Raw genomic sequence first — 10,084 nt, 5'->3', positions numbered from 1 at the left:
TCACCACACAGGGCAGCGGGAGGGCCGACGTTGCTGTTTTCTTTGGGTGTGAGCTGAGGAAGGAGGGGGACCGTCAAGGCAGCCTCACCAATGACTTGGTCCTTGCATAGGAAGACTGTAAATTTGAGGACATGGGCAGTTGCTTCTCTGGGTCTGGAAGAATCCACTCACCTTATCAGGCGTGCCCAAAACAGTTTCCTTTGGAGGAACTAGGCTATAGTGGCCATCCCTGCCTCTTCTCCTTCTACCTGGGCCTGCTGGATACAACTCCAAACACTTGTCACTTTGTCCTACTATGCACCTTCTCTTGCCACATCTCAGTCCTGAGTCCTGCCTTTTCTCATGTGACTAGAATCCTCATAGCTGCATTGTAATCTGGATTCTCCACTTTAATCTTTGGTGAAGGGCGGTGCATGACTGTAGTGCCCAAGGTTTTCATTTGTAAAATGCAGATGTCCACCCCTGTTATTATCTCTTTAGCCTATGGTGTGGCCACAAATTCTGACAGATTCCCTCTGCCTCTTCCCGAAAGAAAGCAGACAGCTGGGCACAGTGGTACATGGTTTGGAGTTCCAACTACTTGAGAGGCTAAGGTGAAAGACTCAGTAGAGACTAGAGGTTGAGAGTGGCCTGGATAGCAAGTGAAACTCATCTCTAAAAGAAACACACAAATACACACACACACACACACACACACACACACACACACCCAGACATATCCAGACATATCCAGACCCCCACACACACACACATCCAGACACACACACATACATCCACACACACATACATACATACATACATACATACATACATACACTTATACACATACATGTACACACATACACACATATGCAGAAACACACACAGGTACATATATATATATATATGCACACACATACACACATACATACACACATATATACACATACACATACACACATATATACACATACACATACACACATATATACACATACACATAAACATACCCACATACACACATTCATGTACACATATACATACACACATACACACATACATACACACATATATACACATACACATACACACATATATACACATACACATACACACATATATACACATACACATAAACATACCCACATACACACATTCATGTACACATATACATACACACACATACATACATACATACATACATACACACATACACACATATATACACATACACACAAACATACATACACACACACCCACATACATGTACACACACACACACACACACACACCACAGAATTAAAGCAGAACTAATTTCACATCTACGTGGGGAGCAGAAAACATGGCCATCTTTGAGGTTACTATTCCCAACCACTGAGCTTTCCTATGGCATGTGCCCTTCGCCCCTGCTGGGGTGTGGGAGCCAAGGAGGAACTTGAATGTTAGTGACCTGTAGGTTTTGCTGCCTCAGCAAGGTGGAAAATGAGAACCAGCTCCTGAAAGTTGTCCTCTGACTTTACTCGTTAAAAAACAAAGGTCAGTGATGGAGTTCAAGCAAAAACTTGAAGATCAAGACTCCGGAGACTCTCCTGGTTTGCAGTGCCTGGCATATAATTCACATGTTCTTTTAAAGTTATATTTTGATTAATTCTCTTGATATTTCATGCATTTAAAAAATTATATCTACCCCCAACTTTCTATATCTACTACTACTGCTCTAACCACTCAATTTCATGTTCTTTATCTTTTTGCCATTAAACTCATCAGATTGGATGTGGTTATGGAACCTTCCTTGGGGCTACAAGGAGTCATACCCTTGGAGAAGACTGTCAGAGCACCCTATCCCAGGAGCTGTTAATCACAGTAGCTCCTCAGCTAGGCCACCCATCTCCACCACCACCATGCTGGGATTTTGTCTGGCTTGAGGTTTTGCAGATCTTTCTTGTGTTGCCACACTGCTGTGAGTTTATGTGGAAAACTGCCCTGTTGTGTCTGGAAAACACTGTTTTCGTGTAGTCCTCCAGAGCCCCTACTCTTAAAATCTTTCTGCTTTTTTGACGAAGTGATCTTTGAGCCTTGGGGCTAGGGATGTGTTATAGGTGTCCCATTAATGATGAATATCCTACATCTCCAATTCTTTATAGATTGAATAGTTACGAGCTGATGTGTTGACTGCTCTCTTCTGCAAAATGAAGTGTCTCTCTGGTGAGGGTTGATAGATGCCTGATCTACGGGTATAGCGCTAAGTCATTAGGACTCAGTTTAATACTATGTTCACCTAGCAGAACAATAATAGCAGGTTCTCCATGGGTCCATGACCCTCTAGACAGAGGTTCTTGACCTTGATAACAGTGTCAGGAATGAGTTTCAGTCTTGCCGAATGGGCCTTAAACCCAATCAGAAAAGTTTTGCTTACTCTGGTAACATTGTTGCTACTGTTGTACTGTTGTACTGGTGGTGCCAAGCCAGTTGTAATTGTAGCTCACAGGGCTCAGAGGTAAGTAAAACTGATGGCTGCTTTCCTCCGGTAGCGTGCATAGCACCTTCTAGCCCTGTGAAAGCTAGCCAGTCGGAATGAAGAGTCAAGGTCAGTACCACCTTAATTTTTCCATGTTCTCTAGCTCAAATATATAGTATCTTCAGCAATAGAGACTTACTGTCAAGTTCTAGAGTAGTGATTCTCAACCATCCTAATGCTGTGACCGTTTAACACAGTTCCTCAAGTTGTGCTGACCTCCAACCATAAAATTATTTTTGTTGCTACTTCATAGCTGTAATTTTGCTATGGTTATGAATCATAAATTTCTTTGTTTTCCAGTGGTCTTTGGAGATCCCTGTGAAAGGGTCATTTGACCTCCAAAGACATCATGGTTCAAAGGTTGAGAACCACCATTCTAGCAGTTAACCAAAAACAGTGGCAGTATCCTGAAATGTCCCCAAACATTGCATGGGGTCCATGGGACCCTACTAATCAACAATTCAAAAGGAGGTAACCCATTCCTGGTATTGGGATTTTTTATTTCCTAGCATGTAATGTCTAATATGGGCGTGGACTTCACCTTGTTACAAGGCAACTCTATTTAATCTCTTCCTGTGTACGTGTTTGTGTATATTTTAGGAAGCTTGTACAGTAATATGTTTCTTTTTTTCTCCTCCTCTTCCTCCTTGACAGCCAAATCTTTTTTTATTGGGGGAATAGGTCTTTAGGGAATAGGCCTGGGTCCCTCACTGCACAACTTGTTCATTGGCACTACCTCCAAAATCCTGTGGCTTCACCACATCTGGAAGCTCCGGAGGACTGGAGCTCATGAAAGCCTCAGTGTGCAGAGCTTTGAAGGCGTCATCTGCTCGGAAAGCCAGGCCCACTGCAGCTGTGGCCTGTGGCCTTGCTGTCTGACTAGTGAAGCCACATTTATCCAGTGTTTTTCTATCATCTAGGAGCTGGTTGTTCTTTGTACAGCCACTGGAGGATGCCTCGATGATGTTCGAACATGGTGCTAGACTCCTTAGCATCCATAAAGATGGCGTCTTGTGGCGCTGGATCATGAGAAACATGTCCATCCCAGCGGCTGCTTCTCCAGTAGTGTGTTTCTATATCCCTTTCCCAAAGGCCTTCAGTGTTCACTGCGGCTCCCCATATTATTCTCCACTCTACCCTATCCTTCCATCACTTATTCTATTTAACCCTTCCCGTTCCATTATTCCCCTTACAGCACAGCATTCTGTCTCCTCTCCTAGAAAGCCCTTCCTTACCGCCCATCACTAGTATCCTACAAAGAAGGTGGGACACTGGTTGCCCTGGTGACCTGGGACTGCCAAGTCACGTATTCTTTCTAGGGGTATTAGCACTGTCTGTAACTATCAGGAAAGACATTTGGAAGCTGCCCAAGTAGAATCCTTGGCTTTTACCTTACGGTCTCTTCCCTTGTCTAAGGTAAGTTGTAGCCTGTAGCTGTATTACCATAATGGTCAGGAGTTCGGTGGGTCCATTCACTTAAAGTTTTGCCTTGAGTGTATCTGGGAACCCCTCGGATCTTACCATTTTCAGGAATAAACGTGCTTTTGGTGGAGCACTGTTAAATAGCATAATCAGAGAATGGTGAAGGTGGTCAGGTAGAATTATTACCTGAACCCACTTTAGTTTCTCTCTCTCTCTCTCTCTCTCTCTCTCTCTCTCTTTCTCTGTCACTCTCTCTCTTTCTTTGACAGGGCTTCATATCTATTTAGCTATGTCTGACTTTGTACCCTAATCCTCCTATCTCCACTTCCCAAGGGCTGGGTTTATAGGTGTGTGCCAATGTGCTTGACTTCAGCGCTTTTTAAAACATTAACATGTGACTTCAGTGAATTGACCTAAGGCTGACTACACTGATCATGCAAATCAGGTGGCCTATGCCACAGGATCAGTGGCAGATATTGTAGCAATTCCCTATAGAATGTGTCACATATGCTCTGAGCAGAGGGACAAGCCAGCTGGGCGCCCAGTGAAGTGTTCCAGGTGGGGCAAGGAGAATCCTAAGTGAAGAGTGCACGTTAATAAACTGTGGTTCCAGTGGGTCTCCTTTGGAGTTGTTGGTCAGTGGAGTCCCACAGATCCCCAAACATTATAGCAGTGGGTCATAAGCCCTTTGGGGGTTGAATGAACCTCTCACAGGGGTTGCCTAAGACCATCGGAACACACGGATATTTACATTATGATTCCTGACAGTAGTAAAATTACAGTTGCAATGTAGCAGCAAAAATACTGCGGTGGTGATGGTGGAGTCATCACAACATGAGGGACTATTTTAAAGGGTCACAGAATTAGGAAGGTTGAGAACCACTGTAAAACTACTGCTTTTAGGTTACCTTTGAGAACTTGACTGTAAGAGTCTATTGCTGAAGACATCATACGTAGAGCCATAGAATAGGAAAAGAATTAAGCTGGTACTGTCTTGAGGCTTCATTGCTCCTGGCTAACTTTAATGGTGTTAGAAGGTGCTGTGCAAGCTACCAAGGAACATTAAGGTCTTCCTTTAGGGCAACTCTCCAGCTTTAGCCAGCACAGAAGCAGAGTGAATTGGAGGAGGGGCCAGGTGGTAATAGCAACAGGAAGCAGAAGAAACAGATGATAAGGGTTTGAGTCACAACTGTGTCACAAATTGACTGTGACCTTGGGCTGGTTGTTGATGCTGATGGGTCTGTCCCACATTTGGTACTTATAAGCAGGCAGGCAGATATCTGATAGAGTGGTGGGTCTATGTTAAGGAAGGGAAAATGTCCTAATTACACATGGGAAAAATGTGTAATTAGGTACCATCTCTGTCTAAGGCTATGCTAGGGACTTAACTTAGTGCAGTATTAGAGTTCTCCATAGAAACAGTCTAGTTTTATTACACTTTGTTCTGTAGAAACAAAGAACCACAAGAAGTCTCAGTTTTTACTCTTTTTTTTTTACTTTTTTAAATTGCATTTTTTAATTTACATTTTAAATATTATCCTATTTCCTGGTTTCCCCTCCAGAAACCTCCTATCTACCCACTCCCTGCTTCTAAGAGGGTGCTCCCTCACCAACCAACCCACTCCCTCCCATCTTCCCATCCTGAAATTCCCCTATACTGGGACATCGAACCTTGACAGAACCAGAAGCTGGAACCAAGGGTCTCTCCTCCCATTGATGCCTGACAAGGCCATCCTCTGCTACATATGCAGATGGAGCCATAGGTCCATGCTGACCTCCAGCTGAACCAGCACCATTTGTTGAAAATGCTCTCTTTTTTCCACTGGATGGTTTTAGCTCTTTTGTCAAAGATCAAGTGACTATAGGTGTGTGGATTCATTTCTGGGTCTTCGATTCTATTCCATTGATCTACCTGCCTGTCTTTGTACCAATACCATACAGTTTTTATCACTATTGCTCTGTTGAGAATAGTTTTAGCTATCCTGGGTTTTTTGCTATTCCAAATCTTGATCTTTACTCTTAAGATCTTCAATTGCCTTGATGAGGCCCACCCATACTGTAGAGGGCAATCTTTTTTTATTCAAGGTCTACTAGATTAAAGTTAATCATATCTAAAAGTAATAACACTCACAGTATTGTCTAGATTTGTTTCTGACCAAACTGGGCCCCATAGTCCAGGCAGCATGCCATCCATGTATAATAGTCATCCTACCCACCTTCTTGTGTAATGCTCACAGTGACTCAGGGCAGACAGCATTGACAAAGGACAGCACTGACTGAAGCTGAAGGTGAAGCTTTCTGGTGCTACCTTCCCATCATGCCATGCCATGCCTTACATATGATCCTAGAGATCTTCTGGGTATTTAAACATTTTGGCAACTAAGCCACCCAGGGCTCAATTTTTCTTATGGTCTTCACACCCCAAAAGTTTTTTATTATTATATTCCAATCCAGTTTAATATGAGGTAATGATTTGTCCCAAACCTGGAAAGCCTAGTAGTGGCCAGACTCGGCATTGAGTTTGACCCTGACATTAACCATCTCCAAGATGGAATCTTCACTGAATGGTCCAGGGTAAGGGACCATTCTATTAGTCAAGTCTGTGAGGCACAATATAATAGGATGTGAACTGGGGATAGAGTATAACTAAGAGATGGGCTTTTCTGTGTTGTTCAGTGTAGTTAGTCGAGATTATGACAAAATCAGAATATATTTGTGAAATGTTTTATAGTATGGAAGGCCAGTTCTAAGTTTCTGCTCAATGTGCTAGCTTCCCATGATCCCGCAGACATGAAGACTTCGCTGTCGGCATGTTAGGCACTAGACACTGTGTATCTTCAGGGTTTGTTTTCTTGAAGCTTTATAAAATATGTTAATTACTCAATTGCTTACAAGAGCTAAGGCATCTCAGAAGACATTCTAAGGAAACTCTGAACTGAAATTCAACAATGAACTTACCCAAAGAAATGAAAGAGTGATTAGGATTGGTGGTATCATTGAACAACAGAGTTTCTACAAGGTCAAATGATGGTCATCAGACTTTGACCTCTAGGACATAGCACAGAGAACGTTATACCAGCAAACTCAAAGGCTTTTGTTATGCCTTGGTGACTTTCATGTCTAAGGAACATGCTTTTATTCTGAGCAAGATGAATTAGCCAGTTAAATGGCCCCATGATTGGAGACATACACCATGTTATCCATGTACTTAAGATGTCATGGAGGTTTGTGCCCAAGAGGACTAGATAATAGCTCAAAGAATGGAAAGAGAACAGAGTTTTAATGTGGAAATATGTAAGTGCAGAAAATATGTATGCATATATATACATATATACATATATAAGTCAATATAAAGCACCATTATAACTTGTTCACTGGTTTAAATATCCACTTATTAGAGCTTGGGGGTATAGTTTACTCAGTCATGGAGCACATGCCTAAGGCTTTGGGTCTCCTCCCCAACAGTGAAGAAAAACAAAATGAAACATTGATGGAAACAAAACCCATCCATGTAAGCACAGAAGACAAAGCCAATAGAAACAGAACGAGAATGGGAACCTGGAAATCTGAGGCTAACACATGAAATTCAAAACAGAGCCTTTTAGAGCTTGCATACCTGGTACTGGCCAGATACCTAGGTTAGTCAACTTTCTAGTTAACAAATGACCAAACCAAACTCCTTTTAAAAAAGTATTTGATAGTAAAGAACCCAAGTAAGTTTGGACAATAGTTATTCCATTTAAACTCTGCCCCCGCCACCATCTCAGGTTTCTGTTTGTGTATTTTAGTTTTATGTGTATGGGTGTTTCCCCTGCTTTTGTATATGGATGCACTTCCTATTTTCCCTTGGGACTGGAGTTATAAAAGGTTGTGAGCTGCCATGAAAGGGCTGGGGATTGAATCTGGGACCTCTGGGAAAACAGAAACTGCTCTTAACTGCTGAGCCATCTCTCCAGCCGCAAGTTTGTTGCTGTTTCCTAAATATGTAAAAGGCGCATATTTAAAAATAAGCATTTTAAAAGTTCTTCCTGTCTTTCTAGCCTCTCCAGATCAGACCAATCACAGCTAACACTATCCCTGACACCATGTGGATTGGTTAGTGCAGGTGCAGGAAACAAGGACATCATGGTTAGTTTTGCTTCCTCTCATCTCTGTGGCCCTTGAATATGTCTGGGCTTGTGAACAGAGAAGGAACTGGGCTCTGAGGCAAAGCCAGATTAAAAGCTTACTTCCATCCCTTAGAGGTGTCTCTGAGTCATCGAAGATATAGGAGTATATGCTGGAAAGGGGTTACTATAGCAACCCTTGGCATCTGTATGTGCATCTGACCCCCCTGACTACCTTTTTTTTTTTTTTTACCTCCTATTGCTCCTAGAAGCCTTTTCAAATAGGATGAAAACAAATATTGGTGGTAACAAGGGTATATGGGCATGCTCTCACAAATTATACTGCCATTCCCAGCCAGGCTCTGGCTTATGGGTGAGGGCCCATTGCCTAGGCAACAGGTAGCATATGTACACGTGCCACTCATCATCCATGATTTCCTTGTGCCTCTTAGTCATTCTGTGAGACTCTGCTCAAACCCATCTGTTCCCTACCTGTGTATCTCAGTGCTGGTGTGTGCTACAGGTTACAGAACTTCTCATTGGTGGAAGCCCACACACCCACAGAACAGCCTGAAACAGAAGTTGCGCATTTGAGAAAACACATGTGGTGTTCTACATCTGTAGCATGGGACAGCATTGCTGACGCTGGCCAAGATCTGGGCTCAGGTGCATGCTGTGGATAGACCCAAGGGGAAGAGAGGTTAGAGTGGGATTATCCCAGGGAAACCCAGGAACTAAAAGGGAAGAGGAGGGAAGAATGGAGGCTTGGAAGGAAAGACGAGGAGAAAGCAGAGATGAAGAGAGAGAGAGACAAAGTCTGGGGATAAGGAGTAGGTACTTACTGTTCTAGGAAGGAGGAAGAGAATTTGCGGCAAAGCCAGATACAACTTAGTTGGGAGTGGGCCAACAAAATGCAAACAGCTCTTACTAGTTTGCATGAGAAAGTGATTTTGGTTTTGGTTCCTGAGCAATGGAATCTCACAGGTGGGTGGCTGCAGAGACCCTGCCCTGTGGTAGGACAGCCTTTCTGCTTTACTGTCCCTTTGGAACCATAGAGCCTGTTGGTCCTGTCTACTGCCACTGAAGGCTGGAGGAACTGGTGACAACCTGCTGGAGGGCCTATTTCTAGATGAAAGTTTCCACTTTGAGAAATTCATGAGCAGATCCTCGGAATGGCCCCAGCTTCTTCCTTTCTCCCTCAGGTTAGACCTGCACACCCTGAAAGGATTCCCATGGGCTTGGCTGACCTCTGTCACTGTACTGTCAGCACAGGATCCTGTGGGGATGGCTCGCAGACACATGTGAGCTCATGGGTACTGGGTGTGTTTGGCAGAGATGGTGGCAGATTGAGATACATTCTCTTCCATACTGTTCCCTCAGCTTTTAAACTCAGACTCAGGCTTGGAAGAAGGTTCTGGCAAGAACCTATACGCCTGATATGAAAACAAGATTCTGTGTGCTATATATAGGCACACAGGTGTTACATAAGAAATACATGTGTTATGAGTGTAAAATGTTCTCAGAGGGTCCAGATGCATAAATCTATTTATCCACGGCCACGTGCATCTGTTTGCAAATGACCCAGCCCTGGTACAGAGATTTGCTTAAGATCCTGAAAAATGAAACACACTTGTCAACATGTTCTAAAAGCCAGTTAATAAAAAAAGAAAATGTCAAATTGCTTCCAAGTCAATCTAAGAAGAGTTTTAAAAAATGTACCCAGTGGAAGTTATTTGGGGAATTTCTATCATTTTACACTCCAAAACCCTTAATGACACCCTGTTGCCTCCAGTAAAAAGAAATCTGGAACCATCATTCAAGGTGGTTCAGAGTCTTGACCTAAGATCATTTTTTTTTTACAATGGTGTCTTCCATTGCTCATACTACGGAGTTTATTTTTGGTTGCATCTTTTTGACCACGTTAAAAAAAAATCAGTTTCTTTGACAGATATGATTGTCATGTACAGTTGACTTTTGTATATGGTCCAAAGTTGGGAGAGATAATGAACTTATGTATTTAACTGTTATTGGATGGTTAGTGTGGACTGGCTTTGTAGAA

The 10,084-nt window shown here is 42.8% G+C and overlaps 1 pseudogene; it reads right to left on the bottom strand.

Annotated features, from left to right (window-relative positions):
* Window positions 1–3,204: 3,204 nt before the first annotated feature.
* Window positions 3,205–3,540, bottom strand: Elob-ps10 (elongin B, pseudogene 10; annotated as a pseudogene).
* Window positions 3,541–10,084: the final 6,544 nt, after the last annotated feature.

Source organism: Rattus norvegicus, chromosome 4, assembly GCF_021556685.1.
Source record: "Rattus norvegicus strain SHRSP/BbbUtx chromosome 4, alternate assembly SHRSP_T2T, whole genome shotgun sequence".
Taxonomy (NCBI): domain Eukaryota; kingdom Metazoa; phylum Chordata; class Mammalia; order Rodentia; family Muridae; genus Rattus; species Rattus norvegicus.
This window is presented reverse-complemented; position numbering and strand designations above follow the sequence as displayed.